At 46.8% G+C, this 18,708-nt stretch overlaps 1 protein-coding gene across 1 annotated transcript in view; it reads left to right on the plus strand.

Annotated features, from left to right (window-relative positions):
- Positions 1-12,851, plus strand: part of DUXA (double homeobox A) — a 33,102-nt gene extending 20,251 nt beyond the window's left edge. Inside the window, exon 5 of the mRNA XM_032388195.1 lies at positions 12,773-12,851. The gene's annotated coding sequence lies outside the window, so the exon portion shown is untranslated. The remainder of the gene's footprint in view (positions 1-12,772) is intronic.
- Positions 12,852-18,708: the final 5,857 nt, after the last annotated feature.

The raw sequence follows: 18,708 nt of genomic DNA on the forward strand, positions 1-18,708 counted from the left end.
CAGAAACTGGAAACAAACCCAATGCCAATTACCTGGTGAATGGATAAATAAATTGTGGTATCAATAAAATACTACTCAGCAAAAACAAACAACAACAAAAAAGGAATGAACTACTGTTACTCACAGGAACATGAATGAACCTCAAAATCATTATGATGCATAAAAGAAGTCAGACACACAAATATATGTATCATATAATTGCACTGGATAATAGTTTAGAAGACGCAAGTGCATCTATAGCGACCAAAAGCAGATCAGCAGTTTTCTGGAGAGGGGGTTGCTGGAGGGCATGTTGGGGAGATTAGAAAGGCACACGCAGAGACTTCTGGGGATGACGGATAGGTTCACTGTCTTGATGGTGGTGGTGGGGCAGGTATACATTTATTACAAAGCGCCAAATTGTTCATTTTAAGTATGTCTTGTCTATTGTAGGTCAACTTTATATCAATAACATTGCAAAAAAAAATCAGAAAATCTAAGAAACAAATATAAGACAAACATCAATAGGGATAAAAGCAGCAATCAAGGAAATCAGAAGATAGAAAAGAAGAGGCATTGATATGCAAATATCAGAGGCTGAACTTTGAAAATAGTCCAACGGTTTGCAGACCTAACTAGGAAGAAAAGACAGAACACACACATTATCAGAGTCTTGAATTATCAAGAAGTAGCCACATATACAGATCAGGTTTCAAGGGTAAAAAGATTGTAGATGCTAATTTATAGTAATACATCTGAAAACCTCAGATGAGTGATTTTCTAGGAAAGGCTGAGCAGAGTTCTTTGGGTAAATTTTAAAAATATTCGAGGGGCGCCTGGGTGGCTCAGTCGTCAAGCGTCTGCCTTCGGCTCAGGTCATGATCCCAGGGTCCTGGGATCGAGCCCCGCATCGGGCTCCCTGCTCAGCGGGGAGTCTGCTTCTCCCTCTCCCACTCCCCCTGCTTGTGTTCCCTCTCTCGCTGTGTCTCTCTGTCAAAGAAATAAATAAAATCTTTTAAAAAATATATTTGAGAAACATATAGTTAATAGGGATGTTCCAGAGCATTAAAATAGTGGAAGATTAGTTCTGATACCGATAACACTCCTAGTGCATACCCTATGCAGGGAAATACCCGCAAGGTCCCATACTCTCCATCGTACCCCAAGCCAGGGATATGATGGTCCAGCCTTAACCTTGACTTCTCCCACACTTCCTACTTCCTGACTGCCAGAAAGTCCTGCTTATTCTCCCTCAAAGCACCTCCCTTGTCCATCACTCCCTCTGGCTTCCCATTGCCAGGTTCCAATAGTCTCTTGCGAAGACCTTTGAAGTGGATTCTGTTGGATCACTAGGGGTGCCTGGTTAATCATACCTCATTCCCCTCGCATTCAGAAATAGATTAATGCCTCCCTCGAAGCCACTAGGGTATAAAGTCCATGGGAGGGCGCTTGGGTGGCCCAGTCAGTTAAGCCTCTGCTTTCGGCTCAGGTCATGATCCCAGCATCCTGGGATCGAACCCCATGTCCGGCTCTCTGCTCAATGGGGAAGCAGGTGCCTCTCCTTCTCCTTCTGCCAGTCCTCCTTCCTCCCCCCTCATACTCTCTGGCTCTCTCTCTCTACTTCAAATAAATAAATAAAATCTTAAAAACAAATAAAGTCCATGGGACTTTGTCTTATGCATGGGTGTATCCTGAGACTACAAAACTGTCCTGGGCACATATTAGATGCCCAGTAGTTATTTGTTGTGTAGACGAATGAATGAGCAAACGAATGGATGCAAACCGTAAACCTCATGTTAACACATTGTCTGTGAGCCCAGCAGTGTTTATAGACGTCATGATATTGCTTGGTTTCTCTCATTCCCTAGGTCAACTTTACCTGGAGAGTCCCTGCTCTAAATAATCAAGATTTCCGTCTCTCTCTCTTGTTTTGTTTTGTTTTGTTTTGTTTTGTTTTGTTTTGCCTAGTGGCAACAGGAAGCAATCCTGTGTGTGCGCGCGCTCACAGATAAACTTTCCTACGCACATAAGGCAACAGTATAAAGAACCACAAGAATTCCTCCAGACGCACCGTGGATCAGCTCACTTAAACGAGCTGGTTTCCATTTCTTACACAAATTAAGGGCTGGGGCTGATTGTGCAGCCGCACCGTTACACAAACCGCTGGGAATAACACTACTAGGTCGCGCTTACGTTTGTCTAGAGACTAAATGAAAACTCACTGAATGACCTCATAAGGCCCAGAATAATGCCTGGCAGAGCGGAATCACTGAATAAATGTTTATTATTATCATTACCATTATGCACGCTCTGAACTCTCTCTTGGCTCTGAAATACTAGAACTTTGAGCACAATTTTACTAATTAACATATTATGGAGGACATTATTTGCTGAATCTTCATCATCCATTGCTTGACATATGCAGGACCTAGTTCATTTTCCCAACATGAGAGGTAATTTTAAGGCAATATATGGACATGCCATATAGTATTATTAAATCATACTAATTGCATCAAAAACAAAGCTCAACTTGGTGTCAATATGTTGTTAAAATGTCTAATAATTACCCACTTCCCTTTTAAGGACAGTGCTGAAGGAAAACGGCCCCCTTCTGGGAATCTTATACAGTTAAATTCTGATAGCATGCCCCCCTTCCTCTTCCCCTCCCTTTGTCCCCCCCTTCTACCCTTTCTTTTTGGCTATTGTATTTCTCACAGATGCTTCCAGTTCCCCACTGAAAGTGATGCATTGCTAGTTTTTTAAAAAATGCCCATGTTTGGGACGCCTGGGTGGCTCAGTCGGTTAAGCGGCTGCCTTCGGCTCAGGTCATGATCCCAGGGTCCTGGGATCGAGTCCCGTATCGGGCTCCTTGTTCAGCAGGGAGCCTGCTTCTCCCTCTCTCTCCCTCTGCTTGTGTTCCCTCTGAATAAAATAAAATGCCTATGTTTGCAAATGCATTTAAATGTATTTAAAGAGGGACGCCTGACTCGCTCAGTCAATGGAGCAAGCGACGCTTGACCCTGTGATTTCGAGCCCCATGTTGGGTGTAGAGATTACTTAAAAATAAAATCTTTGAAAATAAGTAAATCAGGGGGAGCCTGGGTGGTTCAGCCAGTTAAGCTTCAGGCTCATGATTTCGGCTCAGGTCATGTTCTCGGGGTTGTGAGATGCAGCCCAGCCGTGGGGTCCATGCTGGGGCGTGAGATGCAGCCCAGCCGTGGGGTCCATGCTGGGGCGTGAGATGCAGCCCAGCCGTGGGGTCCATGCTGGGGCACGGGGCCTATCTAAGATTCTCTCTCCCTCTAAACCGCCCCCCTCCCCCACCCCGTGTTCTCGCTTGCTCTCTCTAAAAAAATAAAAATACATAAATAAATCAACCTATTTAAAGAAAAATTGTTAATACGGAAAACCCTATAATGGCGATCCTGGAGTGTCTAACTGGTGGGGGTTCTTGTTTTAACCCGGGAAGAAAGCCTTAAAAAGGCACCCCCACCCCCGGCTAATTTCCGCAGGGGGCCGACCACTTTATTACTTGGCTTCCAGCACCATCTAGTGGTCGTGCGCAGCAACGGCCACAGAAGGTCACAGGCCCAGGCTCGCAGGTGCAAGGCGAGGTCCTACAACCGAAGGAGGCCTTCCGTGTCCCCGGAGCGCAGAACCATCGTTCCCTCCCGGGCCGCACATACCTTAAGGCTTCGCACAACGCACACGTCCCGACGGGCTCTTAACTCCATATGCTGATGGGTTTGACATGTCCCTGCAACATGAAATAAATCTTTATTAGAAAAAAGAGGAAGAAGCAAAACAAAACAAAAAAAAAAGAGAGAGAGACGGAAATCTTGATTATTTAGAGCAGGGACTCTCCAGGTAAGGTTCCCAGACCTCCCAAACCAGAAACCCTAGAGGTAGGGCCCAGCACTGTTTACACAAGCCCCCATTCTCGCCTTCCCCTACCACCCCGGTGGGATTGTGATGCAGGCTCAAGTCCGAGCTCAACCATTCAGAGCAGTGGTTCTCAAGCAGAGGTGATTTTTTATTTTATTTTAGATTTTATTTATTTGAGAGAGCACAAATCGGGGGAGAGACGGGGGCGGGGGAGGGAGAAGCAGGCTGCCCGCTGAGCAGGGAGCCCCACGTGGGGCTCCATCCCAGGACCCCGGGATCATGACGTGAGCCGAAGGCAGGCGCTTAACCGACTGAGCCACCCAGGTGCCCCTACTATTATTTTTTTTTAAGTAATCCCTACACCCAACCTGGAGCTCCAACTTACAGCCCCGAGACCGAGTCACATGCTCCACTGACTGAGCCAGCCAGGTGCCCCAAATTATAGTAATTTTTTTCAGATTTATCATTTAAAAAAATCAAGGGCACCCCATAACCACAATTTAGGGGAATGCAGGTAAATGATGGGGAGGAAGCCAAGGTGGTAACATCCACATCGGTGCAAACTCAGGATTGACCCTTAAAGGGACCAAGGAACGTGCCTCTGTTTTCCTTGCCCGTAAAATGCCAAGTATGATGGTGTCTGCCTGGTAGAAAACATAAGTGAGCAAGATGATTTGTGATTGTGATAAATGCCCGGGAGAATAGGTAGCAATGCAGTAAGAGAGGGAGTGCCTGGGCGAGGTTACTCTATGTGGGGTATTCCTGGAAGGCTCCTCTGAGGAGGTGATGTTTGTGCGGAGGCCTGAGTGATGAAAGGGAATAAGGTCTGTGAAAACCCGGGGCAAGCACCTGAGTCATGGAAGAGTGACCCTATCCCGAGCTATAGGAGTAAATTCGGTGGGTCTAATTCACTCATGGAGGTCCCGTTCTCCTTGCTGATGATTGCGTTAGGGCTGGTTAGGTGACAGAGATCTGGGCAGTGGGACGTGAGACGGTGTCTGCTGAGAGGTCTCTGGAGGACGTTCTCCTCACTCCTAAAATGGTGACACTAGAAATGTTTCCCTTTGAGACTCCGGGTGTTTCTGCAGCTGGAGAGGGGTCTTGAGACCACAGCTGCCATTGTGCTCCCTGCCTGAGCATGAAGATCTGAGGTCTGTGGGATGCTTGCAGTTCACAGAGAAGATCACATTTCTCAGACCCCTGCATCCGCTCCTTCTGGGGCTTTCTGCTACAAAGAGAGAGACAGAGGGAGAGAGACAGAGAATATGAGGAGGCAGAAGATAGTTCCTGGGTTTTTTCCTTTCCCCCTTGGGCTGAGGAGCGTTGGTGGAGGGGAAAGAGAAAATAAAGAGAAAATCAGAAAGAGAAAAATAATTTGAAGAAAGAAACGGGGGGGCAGGGCGGGGGATGCGCTAATTTGACCTCATCCACACACATTGAGGCATCTCAGCCTCTGTGCACGCCTGCAAAAAATGACTACGTGTGTATCACAGTATATCAGATTCATTTTAATCATTTCAGAGAATCACCACCAGAATAATATTATCCATTTCCTTCATGAATATTTATTTTGTTTTTAAAATTGGTGGTTTTATTTGAGTAACTGTGTGTGTGTCGTGAGAAAGCATAAACCCTACTCTCTGAGGAATTTCAAGTACGCAATACAGTATTGTTAACTACAGTAATTATAGGGGCCAAGGGCAGGCTGCCCCCAAATGTGCCATTTTGGCATATTGATTATTTTAAATTAAAAGTTTCTTAAGAAACAGCCAGTGCAAAAAACAAAGACAAACAAAACCCCCCACAAAACCTAAAGCACTCTGAGCCCCCCTCTGGCTCCAGAAAACAGGAAATAAATCTCTCACGTCAAAGGGACCCTCCCTGTACCAGGAGGTAGAGAGATGTCCTTATCACCAGAGCTGGCAGATTTAGAGCCAGAAGTCCGTATAAACAACCCCTATCACTCTCCACTAATTTACTACCCTCGGCCCAAATTCTGTTTAGAATTCTTCACTAATTGAAGCTCCCAAATAAACATTTGTTTCTCCTGTCAATTCCTCACAGATTTATTGTCACTTTGTCTAAAAAGTATGAAAACTGCTTGTCTTGGTCATTTCTTGGCATCTCAGTTTCGTTACTGGGCCTCCTCCGTGTGCACATAATTAAACGTTGGTTCTGTTTTGTTTTGTTTTTTTTCCTCCTGTCAGTCTCGCTCATGTTAATTTAATTCTTAAAACAGCTGGAAGGAGCTTGAAAGGTAGAAAAAACTTTCCTGCCCAGTATCACCACGCTGTCCTTTAGCTCCCCAGAACTTATTCGTCTTATGGGACCAACGTCCCATTTCCCCCACCTGCCTGCCCCTGGGAACCACCGTGCTGCTCTGTTTCTGTGAATTTGACTCTCTCTTTTTTTTTTTTTTTCTTTTAAAGATTCCCCATAAGTGAGATCATGTGGTATTTGTCTTTCTCTGCCTGACGTATCTCAGCATGACGCCCTCAAGATCCACCCACGTTGTTGCAAATGGCAGGACTTCTCTCTTTCTCGTGGCTGAGTAATATCCCAGCACATACTTTATTTTCAGTCATATAAATAATTATACTTTCAGCCCCTGGCACTTTCAGCCGTGCTGACTAGAACATGGGATTTCTTTAGGCATCCGCAGAAGGCCACAAAGCCATTCTATTTTGTGTGTGTGCTGGTGTAAGGACGCTTAAGTTTCTGTTTTAATTTGGGCAAAAACGCACCTGATAGACTTCTTGGGGCCACTGGAGGCTCAAGCCCTTGCTCAGCCCTTCCTTTCCCAGCCACGCTGGTCTGGTGTCTGCAACGGGCAGAGGGAGAGGGAGAGGCAGGCTCCCTCCATGCGGGACTCCAGGATCATGACCTGAGCCGAAGGCAGCCGTTTAACCGACTCTGTGCCCCAAATTCATCTGTTGAAATCTAACCCACACGTGATGGCACGAGGAGGCGGTGGGCCTTTGGGAGGTGGCGCCCTCATGCTGGGACCAGTGCCCTCGTTAAGGGGACCCCAGAGCACTCCCTCACCCCTTCCCCCGCAGGAGGACACAGAGAAGACAGTCTGTGAACCAGACACCAGATCTGCCGGTGCCTTGAGCTCCGACGTCCAGCCTCCAGACGGCAAGAAAGAAACCGCCCGGTCTGTGGCATCCTGTGACAACAGCCTAGCTACGCGGACCCCCCTCTCCCCTCTTCCCGTCACAGGGACCCCACCTGTGTGAGGACAGAGGCTGCTCAAGCTGTTGCCATAGAAACAGAGGCGGGAGGTGCCTCGGGGGTCCCTCGGGGCTGGAGGGGCTGGAGGAAGCGCTGGTGCCCAGAGACCGCAGCTCTCCCAGTCTTCGCAGTCAGGCTGTGTGTGGGATCCAAGTCACAGCCCGGCCGCACAATCAAGAATACTGAAACTTGGCATGTGATCTTTCCTCTCCAAGCCCCAGGCTCCTCTTCCAGAACACGAATCATAACCATTCTTGGACCATAGGGTTGGCGTGAGCATAAAGCAAATCATCCTATAAAATGCTTGGCACCAGATCTGATTCCTTTTAGCCTGTTTCTCAAAGTGGGGCCCAGAGACCACGTGCCTCGGAGCACCTGGCTGGAGGGGCTTGTTAAAAATGTGGGATCCTGGGGTCCCTGAAACTAAGGAAGCAGAACCTTTCGACTTCAGTTCACTCTCTACAATACCACCTGCTTCATTTTCTTCAGAGCCTGCACGTGTCCATATCCAAAATGATTTTTAAAAGTGGGTTCATCTGCTAATGATCTGTCCTCCTGCCCTATAGTGTGAGCCCCCTCTGGGCTATGACACAGCCAACCTTGTTCCCAGGGTGTCCCCGACCTAGAGCGGGTCTTGGGGAGGAGCAAATCTTCAATGTATTTTTTTTTTTTAAGATTTTATTTATTTATTTTTGCAAGAGCGAGAGAGTGCGCGAGAGCAAGAGAGAAAGAGCATGAGCAGGCGGGAGGGGTAGAGGGAGAAGTAGGCTCCCCGCTGAGCAGGGAGCCCCATGCGGGTCTCGATCCCAGGACCCTGAGATCATGAGCTGAGCCAAAGGCAGACACTTAACCGACTGAGCCACCCAGGCGCCCTCTTAATGTATTCTTGTTGAAAGGATAACAGTGCCAAAAACCTACTTTGAGCAGCTCCTGGGTGGCTCAATTGGTTAAGCGTCCTACTCTTGGTTTCAGTTCAAGTCACGATCTCAGGTCTTGAGATCAAGCCCCATGTGGGGCTCTGTGCATCGTACGGGGTCTATTTGAGATTCTTTCCCCCTCCCTCTCCCTCTGCTCCTCCCCCTGCTCATGCTCCCTCTTTCTAAAATAAATAAATACATAAATAAAATCTCTAAAAACAAAAAACCCATTTTGAGAAAGGGCAGATCTCTGGAATGCCAAAGTCAAAGGGGGGGGGGCATGGAAAGGTTGGAGAACTGCAGCAGAGCAAAGAGAAAGGCAGCCTCAGCTGGGATGGAGCTCTCCAGTGAGAGAATGCCTCCATGCAAACCTGAAGAGGGGCCACTCATCTGTGGGGTGAGCTCACAGATTCTCAGTTACTTCTGAGGGACAGGGCAGGAACTCCATCTCAGAAGGCCCAGGTTGGCAGCGCGTGGACTAACTGCCTCCTCCCCACCCCTTGATTCAGTTCCTTTGGGTTAAGAAGTTGCATATGGATGCAAAAAAGCTCACCAGTGATTGAGGTCAATTGTCAAAAGATGGCGCTGCTAGAATATTGTCTAAAACTTCCTCATTTGGGGAAAAGAGTGTCCCACTGATCTGGAAAATGAAGAATGTTGTTGCTCCAGACTTATTTCAATCCATTGTTTTTCAAAGAGGGAACTACCCCCCCAGAGGGGCAAGAGGTGAATTTCGAGAAGGGGAAGGCAAGGGAGCAAATTCCACCAATGCCCATGTGGGGTGGTGCGAACCCAGCAACAGGGCTCGGGAGCAAGGGCTCTCAGAGCTGGGTTTACAACTGTCTCCACCACATCGTGATGTGTGTCCTTGCCCAGATGCCCGACTGCCCCTGAGCTTCAGTTTCATCATTGATAATTTCATTCAAAAACTATTTGTCAAGCCAGTCACTGCCAGGCAGAATTTCTGTCCTCAGAGAGTGTACATTAAAATGGGGCGACAGACGATGAATATGATGACGAGGGTGTTAATGTCGAATGCTAAGGAGTGTCCAGGAAGACACCTGGAGTTGAATACAATGGTTCATTTTTGAAATGCAGAAGGCACAGTAGAAACTGGGTAAGAGGGTGTTGGGAACAACCTATCCTAGAATTTGGATTTGCTTTAGGGGATTCTGAGGAAGAGTCTAAGGAAGGGAGGCTTTGTTCTAGATTGGATGTGACGGTCAGAAATGGAGGGTGATGCTATGACTGAGTATCTTTCTGTGTCTTGGGCAATGTTCATGTCTGGGTTCAGACATGATTATGGAGCGGGTGTGTTTTGTCCTGATCCGTCATGATTAGAGAGTGGCCTCTTCCAAGGTCGATGTTCTGGAGGACAATTGTTGAGGGCTGATGTGTAACAGAACACCACGGCTAGGCTTCCCGTTCTCATGACGTGCCAGGCCATCTCCTCCTGGAGATCAGGGGCTGCTTTTCTCTTCCTCAGGAGCAATTAATGCAAAGCAGAGAAGGGGGAGATGGAACGCGGGGTGGGGGTGACACTTCCAGTAGGGGGTCTAGAGAAGACATCCCGAGGAGGTGAGTGAAGACATGTCGCCATGTTGTTTTCCCGATAGAAGAACAGGAGTAGAGGCGTGGAGTCACGCCTGCCCTGCCAGAGGTCTGTGTGGCTGAAGAGAGGCCAGAGTAAAGACAGCTGATGTGGGAAAGCAAAGAACACAGAGGTCTCAGCCTTCAGCGTAGCAACCTTTACCCTGAGCAAGATGGGAACCATGGGAGGACTTTAAACAGGAAGGACAGCCTCCAATTTACATTTAGGATAATTCGGATTATGACGCCATGTTGAGACTAGACTCGGCGCAAGGATAGAGGCTGGGAGAACGGCTTGGGCGTGGTGGGCTCTTGCAGTCATTCCGTGGAGAGCTGTTGGTGGCATGGACCAGGGCAGTTGTTGAATTTTTGGATACAGTTTTGAATGAGGATCGGCCCTGATCTTCTGATTGGCTATGAGATATGAGAGGAGTCAAGGATCCTCCCGGGTTCTGGGGCCTGGGCAACTGGAGGAATGAGATGCCTTCATGGGAACCAGCTGGCTGGGTGGGTGAGGATGGATGTCAGTGGCCTAGATTGGGATTTGTTATTCTGAGATGCCTTTTGGACCTCCAATAGTGGGATGTCAAAAATGCCCGTAGATATATGGGTCTGGGATAAGGTTGCCAGATGCAATGCAGGACGCCCACTTAAGTTTGAATTTCAGATAAACAACAAATAACTGTTTCATGTGTGTCTCAAAGAAAAGACCTACTTACACTTAAAAACAATTATTAGTGGAGCGCCTGGCTGGCTCAGTCAGTAGAGCAGGAGACTCTTGATCTTGGGGTCGGGAGCTCAAGCCCCTTGTTGGGCCTAGAGCTTACTTTAAAAATAAATAAATAAATAAATAAATAAATAAATAAATAAATAAATAAATAAAATAAAAACGATTATTAGTTTTGCAGGGGGAACAGAGAAATCTCCCATATAGAAAAAAGTCCCAAATAATTTATGTTGATTGTCTGCCCTCAAGTAGGTGGAGCATAACTCTTTACTCTTTTTTTTTTTAAGATTTTATTTATTTATTTGACAGAGAGAGAGGGAACACAAGCAGGGGGAGTGGGAGAGGGAGAAGCAGGCTTCCTGCAGAGCAGGGAGCCCGATGCGGGGCTCGATCCCAGGACCCTGGGATCACGACCTGAGCCGAAGGCAGACGCTTAACGACTGAGCCACCCAGGCGCCCAACTCTTTACTCTTTAGGTGTGGACCGTACCTGGTAATTTCCTTCTAAAGAGGAAGTATGGAAAGGGAGAGAAAAGAGTAACTTCATGGGAAAGAAACTTGACAAACACTACCTCATCCAGGTAGCCAAGCCATGAGCCTCATCAACAGTATGTACTCTTGATACGGTGTGATAAAAAATGGCACTTTCCTCTCTGGGGTTTTCTTCCCCAAAACCCATAACCCTAGTCCAATCATGAGAAAAACATCAAATAGTCCCAGTTGAGGGACTTTCTACAAAATACCTTTCCAGTCCTCAAAACTGTCAAGGTCATCAAATACAGGGAAAGTTTAAGAAGCTTCCACAGCCAAAGGGAGCCTGAGGAGACGTGAGAATCACAAATGTGGTGAGGCGCTGGGTGGCCCAGTTCGTTGGGCCTCTTGGTCTAGGCTCAGGTCTGGATCTCAGGGTCCTGGGATGGAGTCCCACACTGGGTTCCTTGCTCAGTGGGGAACTTGCTTCTCCCTCACCTGCCTCTCCCCCTGCTTGTGCTCTCTCCCTGGAAAATAAATAAAATCTTAAAAAAAAAAAAAAATAGGTGGATAGATCTTTAAAAAATAAATAAATAAAAATAAACCCCTCTAAAAATGTGATGCCATGTCCTGGCTGGGATCCCAGAACAGTTAAAGAACATTAGGTAAAAATGAAGGAAATCTGAATAAAGGTATGGACTTCAGTTAAACAACAATGTCTTGATAGTTCATTAATTGTGACAAACCTTGCTAATGTAAGTTGCGAATAATAGAGGAAACCAGGTGCAGGGTCTAGGGGATATCTCCGTATACCTTTGCAACTTTTCTCCAAATCTAAATCTCTTCTAAAGCAAAACTGTTATTAAAAATCACTTGTTTGTCTGAAATTCATATTAAACCGGGTGTCCAGTATTTTTATTTGCGGACTCTGACAACCCCGCGCTGGGCTCTCTAACCCAGATATGCATTCTGGCGCCATCGGCATGTTTGTGATAAAAGCCAGAACCTGCAAGAAATCACCAGGGGAGTGAGCGTGATGAAGGAGCATGGCGTGGGGCGGGGGGTGGAGACACCACCAGGGGGGTGTTCGGGGTGTTCGCTCTGGGGGCAAAATGGTTGGTGGCACTCACGCTCTGTGACTGCTATGTCTCTCCGTGCCTCAGTTTCCTTGTTTGTTAGAGTGGAGATTAGACTCGCGCGTGCCCGCCCCTGGGGCTCCTTGGGAGGGGAAGGGAGTTGACTTGGATAAAGCGTTTGTCGTCGCATCGGGTGTAGATCCCAAACCCTGGGAGTTAACTTCCACCTGAATTTATCAATCCAGTCTTCCTTATGGATATGCCTCTACCCATGCCCATGTAGACAGGTACTCAGGGAAATATAAAATATATGTCGACATTTAAAAAAAGAGGGTACACATTAGGTTAACACGAAACGTTCCATTCTTTCTGTGTTGGGGAAATTGATTCCACGAGAGCGCCACTGAGCACTTACTGCGTGCCAGGCACTATGGTAAACACTTCTAGATAAATAAAGCCCGCAGATTATAAAATTCAATGTTGTCAGTTCCTAAAATTTGGATGAAGACTGGTGGAGGATCAAATCCAGGGGTAATTTGCTAAACAAGTGGGTATTCAGACACATGTGATTTTAAACAGATGTCTCCAGAATGCTGTCCACACTGTTTTGTGTCTAAGAGAAACCTTCCCCATCCTTGATTACACGGGATGCATATAATTCTTGGAGTCCAGCCTGGCCTTTAGCTCAGTGGAAAATTCTATTGATGACTGTCATCTGGCGGTGGGAGAGATGGTAAACTCCTCCCTGAGCATGAGCTCTCAGTGCTTTTATTCTTCTCACATTGTCTCTCACTAAGGTCCCTCCGATTCTCTCCCCGTTCCCACTGCCCCCAGTCTCCCCACACCCTCGGATGACGAGAGTAGCTACCTCCATCTCTCCCTCCTGTGTTTCAGGCTGGCCTGCCTTGGCCAGAGACACTGCGATCCACCAAGTTCTTCAGGATGAAGCCCCAGAAGAAATACTCCATTTGCGCCCTTCTCTGGGATCCCTGCGGCCAACCCACTGCAAGTCCCACTGAGTCAGCGTCATCATCCCCCAGTGCCTGTGAACTTCTCTAATGTACTGTGCATGTGTTTCTTGTCCCTAGACCAGATCGCCTCAGGCCTGGGAACCAGGCTGGCGCCTTGCTTCGGGCCTCCCAACTGGGCCACTTTGGCATCAATCAGTCTTTTCTGGTCCCCTCGAGACCATTCATTTGGGCATCATCCTATTGCTGAGGCAACAGAAATCTATATTTTTGCCCTGTCCGAGGTGTCCTTAGAGTGGAAAATGTCAGGCCTATCTCATCATACACAGACACGTAAAAGTTCTAAACAAATTTTGCCACACGATACCCAACAATATATAAAAGGATAACACATCATGACCTGGCTGACTTCTCAGAAATGAAAGAAAGAGGAAGGAGTTTGATACATCCATCATCGTCTCTTGGAATCACCCACACGGAGCCTGCAGCTCTGCCTCTGGGGAGTCCTGCTGTCGTAGACCAGGCAGGCTGTTATATTGGAATACCACCCGGCGGGTGGCTTATGAACAACAGAAATTTCTTTCTCACAGTCTGAGGCTGGAAGTCCAAGATCAAGGTGCCGGCAGATTTGGTGTCTGGTGAGGGCCCGCGTCCTGGTTCACAGATGGCAATCTTCCTGCTATCACCTCACGTGACAGAAGGGGGCAAGGAGGCTCTCTGGGAGCTCTCTGGTTTTTCTCTTGAGGTATAATGGACATATAACGTTTTATTACTTTCAGATGTACAACGTAAGGATTTGATATTTTTGTGTATTGTGAAATGATCACCACAATACGTCTGGCTAACATCTGTCACCACACACACTCACGATTTTTCTTTTCTTGTGATGAGAACGTTTAAGATCTACTCTTTTAGCGAGTCCCCTCCCTCCTTAGGAGCTTTGTGCTATCACTTTGCTATCGCTCAATAAACCCTGCTTGGCGCCTGGGTGGCTCAGTCGGTGAAGCGTCTGCCTTCGGCTCAGGTCTTGATCCCAGGGTCCTGGGATGGAGCCCCGTGTCGGGCTCTCTGCTCAGCGGGGAGCCTGCTTCTCCCTCTCCCTCTGCCTGCCACTCTGCATGCTTGTGCTTTCTCTCTCTGTGTCTGTCAAATAAATAAATAAAATCCTAAGAAAAAAAATCTACTCTTTCAGCAACTTTCAAATATGCAATGTGGTATTATTAACTATAGTCACCATGTGGGGCCTCTTATCAGGGCACCGATCCCATTCATGAGGGCTCCTCACAACCTAATTACCTCCCAAATGCTCCACCTCCAAACTGGGGATTAGCTTTCAACATACGAATTTTGGACGGATACAGCATCCAGTCTATCCCATCAACCTAGGACATCACCCATGTCCACCAGCTACCCCATGCTTCCCCCATGCAGGAAGAGAGATAGCCTATACATAGACGTCTTTTTATATATTATTATATTACACGTTTTATATATTATTTATGACATATGTTTTACGTATTGCAATATAATATATTGTATTGCATTATACATATATATGTTCCTTTCCCCCTTTTTTCCACAACGGTAGCCACCCTTCCATTATTACACAACTTGCTTTCACTTCACTGTGCATTTTGCTCTTTCAGTCCCTAAAGGACATCCTTAGAATTCTACACAGCTGAATAGAATCCCATTGAATGCGTTCATTAGAATTTAGCCAGCCCCTTCTTGAAGAATATTGAGTTTGTTTCCAATAGTGTGTTATTACAAGCTATGGTACAATAAAAACTGGAGTTGGTAGAAATTGAAGTTTGTGTGTGGCCAAGCGGAGGGTTGCCAGCAGGAATAATTAACGTGCTTCAGGGTCTCTGGCCGGCTCGGACTCCCTCATACTCTGTGTATTTCAGAACATTTCTCTGCAGGGCTGTTTGCCATAATCTCTGAACTCTTCATTCTCTGTCCATTCTGCTTAGGATCATGAAAATAAACACTTAAAGTTTATTCTCCCCTCTACGCTGCCATCATTTACTTAGGACCATGATATTTTAGGGCCCGAATGGCCAGGCTTCTGAAAAAAAAACAACCGGTGAAAATGTTCATAATCATTAGAAGAAAACACTAGCAGTTTACACAGTGTCGTGGACAAGAACAAGCAAACATTTGCTCAAGCAGATGTTCAACCCTTTGTCCCTCATGCCATCTACTTCCCTTCTTGAGGCGCGAATTTATGGAGAATTTCTCCAGGCCATCCAAAGTGCCACTGGGAAGCCCCTGTCCTGAGAATTCGAATTGTGATTCATAACAGCAACGTCTCGAAATTAATAGCAATTTCTGAATGCCCTGCCAAAAACAATCTCCACTTGCAACACCCGTCCCCCCTCCCCGCCCCGATCTAGAAAGTAACGTAATTTGGGTTATGAGCCGTAGCTGGTTCTTCGGTTTTGTTCAAGTTACTGTTAGTTTCTTGGAGCAGTTGGGTGCGAACGGGTGCCAGAAAACAGGGGCCTGACATCTTCTGAAATGAGGATAAATGGAACCCTCACACTTGTGTTTCTCGGGGAGAAAGATCCTTGAAGCTTTTGCAGCCCTATTTTTCACTCCTTATAATAGGGTTTTTGTTTTTGGTTTTTTTTTTGCAATTATGTTCAAGTGCCCACAGTGCCCCAGGCACTCAATCAGCTTGTGTGGAAGGAAGAATGAGGTGCTGCCGAGGGGTGAGAATAGGTCCCCGGTACGTCCTTGGCATCTGCAGCAGCTGCTTCACGGTAAACCTGCGGTTTCTTTAAGAATCAGCAGCAACTCACTGGGCCAATTTTTTTTTCTCTTCTGCAAAAAAACCCATCCAAAGAGACTTTTTTTTTTCCCTCTCCAAAGAGACCTTTTAATGAGTACTAAAGGCTTAAGTGACCAGTAATGTGGGGTGGGGTAGGGATTGCAGGACTTAACCCGCCCCCAGCCGTACCATCCCCGGTCCAGGCTATTCTGACATCAACCACTTCTCACTCCGCTCAAGGGTGCTTAGCTGATGTTAGGCAGAGAGTGTTGCCATGGAAACCGCAGCTGGAGGGGAGGCAGGCAGGGGTGAGTGAGACACAGTGCAGGACTTGGAGACTGGAATTTTCCAGGCCCACAAGACACACAATGTGTGGATGCAAAATCCCAGTCTCAGCACAGAGCGGGTGGTCAATAAATACCTGTATTTATTATTTGGGAACGAATGAAAATACAGGGTCTTTGGTAATGGATGTGACCTCTCTGAAGGCTCAGTTTGCCCTTTGCAAATGGGCATAATTATCATTCTTAGCTACTAGGATTGTGGGGGCGGGTGTTAAATCACTGCCTGCCTGCCCAAGCCTTACTACGCATGTTGCCTTGGGGATCACCTGGCTCAGAATCACCTGGCAGGTAAAGGTTTGTAGAAATGCAAATTCCTGGGCTCCTTTCCAGACTTCCTGAAGCAAAAGATCTTGTCCAAAGTATCCATTCACCTTCAAATTCATCACTCTTTCTCTCTTTACCCTATAGTTTTCCTTACAGCGGTCTTTAGATCTATGTCTTCCAATATGGTAGCCGCAAGCTTGTGGCTACTGAGTGCTTGAAATGTGGCTAGTCCCAATGGAGATATGTTGTACTTGTGAAATAAACTCCAGATTTTGAAAATCTAGTAAAAAAAAATTGATATCTCATTGATCGCTTTATTGCATTGGTGTTCTTAGTCTAAATGGTAATATTTTGCATATATTGGGTTAAATAAAACCTCTTAAGATTAGTAAAACCTCTTAAGATTAATTCCATTGGGACGCCTGGGTGGCTCAGTCGGTTAAGCGTCTGCCTTCGGCTCAGGTCACAACCCCAGGGTCCTGGGATTGAACCCTACATCGGGGGTCCCTGCTTGGCAGGGAGCCTGCTTCTCCCTCTCCCTCTGCCTGCTGATCCCCCTGCTTGTGTGCTCTCTCTCTCTCTCTCTGTGTCAAATAAATAAAATCTTGAAAAAAAGATTAATTCCATTGTTGTCTTTTTACCTTCTTAAATATGGCTCCTGGAAAAATTAAAATTACAGGCGTGGTGTGCATTTGAGGCTTGTATTGATTTCCATTGCAGTTTTAGAACCTGCTTTAGCGTGTGAAATAATCTTGCTAATTTATTTCTTACTCATTTGCTTTCTGCATCCCTGCATGAGGGTGAACATTCCAGGAAAGTAAAGACCTTATCTATCTTGTTTATCCTGTATTCCCAGAACTTAGGACAATTAAATGCACATAGCTAGCCCCCAACATATATTTGCTTAATGGCTGCTTGAGATATCAAGTAGATATTTGGCAAGAGGGCAGATACTTGAAAGTCAGAAAGACATGGAGGAAAACTCTTGGTCACTGATCAGCTGGGGAGTGGTAGCCTCCAACATAAGGAGCCTCTTTTCTTCTGTCATTCACAGATGTCATTCTTTCGGCTAACCCTGGATCTCCTCTGTTAATCTGTTAACTTTCTTTTCCTGGAAACACTAGGGATAAGTACCTGTTGAATGAATGAATCAGCCAAGTAACTACTTAGTACTGGTAAGAACAAAGGCTGTTTGCATCTCGGGGCCGGTGGCTGCCACAGAACTGAAACCCGTGATTTCTACTCGTGTCTGCAAAGGCGCCAGCAGGTAGGCTTTTTTTTTTTTCTTCCCCTTCTGCTAAGAAACCATTTTAAATGTGCCCATTTTAAATTGTGATGTGCCCCAAAGACGTGCCCAAAATCCCAGGTGGGGGTACCTCCGGCCTGGACCTCCCCCCAAGACCTCCCCCAGCGCCAGCTCAACTTTTCTAGAAAGTTACTCTGTTACTCTGCCCTGGTCCTTAAGAGAATTTGCAGAGGCTTCAATGATGTAGGCAGGCTCTGCCCGTCGCCATGGAAACTGCAGCCCGAGTGGCGATGGGGAGGAGGCTGGGAGACACTCCGAGAATGGAACTTTCTGCACTGTGTGAGGGTTAGAATCCCAGCCTGCCATACTAATGGTTCTCAGTAAATATTTGTGGGGGGATTGGATGAAAATATAAGGTCGTGGGAAAGTGACTTCACCTTTCTGGGACTCAGTTTTCTCTTCTAAAAGTGGGGAATGTTTCCCCTGGAGCCCCGGATCGTGGTGAGGGTTATAATCGGTGCTGTTTGTAAATTATGCAGCACCATGCCTGTCACGGGGCAGCCAGGATTTTTGAAAAGCGAGTTGCAGACTTCGCCTGCCTCAGAATATGTGTGTGTGTGGAGGGGACGGAGGGATGATGAAAAGTGCAGAGTCCTGGGCCGCCCTCCCGACCAGCAAAAGCAGAAGAACCCTCCCGCTCACTGCCCTCTGTTCTACTCACTATCGGCTTTGTTTTATGCATGTCATCTCAGCGCCTCAAATTGGCTTCTTCATTCCTTATTTCCCCCAGCTTAGTGAGGTATGATTGACGAATAAGAACTGTATATGCATTTCCGTCATTTTGATACATGTTTGGACACACATCTACATAGTGAAACAGTAACTACAAGCAAGCTAATTCACACAGCCATCACCTCACATGGTCACATGGTGGTGATGTCTGCGTGATTGTGTGTGTGTGTCTATGTGTGTGCGTGACTGTGTGTGTGCGTGACTGTGTGTCTGTGTGTGCGTGACTGTGTGTGCGTGACTGTGTGTGCGTGACTGTGTGTGTGTGTTGACTGTGTGTGACTGTGTGTCTGTGTGTGTGTGTGACTGTGTGTGTGTGTGTCTGTGTGTGTGCATCTGTGTGTGTCTGTGTATGTGCGTGATTGTGTGTCTGTGTCTGTGTGTGACTGTGTGTCTGTGTGTGTCTGTGTGTGACTGTGTGTGTGTGTCTGTGTGTGTCTGTGTGC

Source organism: Phoca vitulina, unplaced genomic scaffold (assembly GCF_004348235.1).
Source record: "Phoca vitulina isolate PV1807 unplaced genomic scaffold, GSC_HSeal_1.0 scaffold52, whole genome shotgun sequence".
In the NCBI taxonomy this organism is placed as follows: domain Eukaryota; kingdom Metazoa; phylum Chordata; class Mammalia; order Carnivora; family Phocidae; genus Phoca; species Phoca vitulina.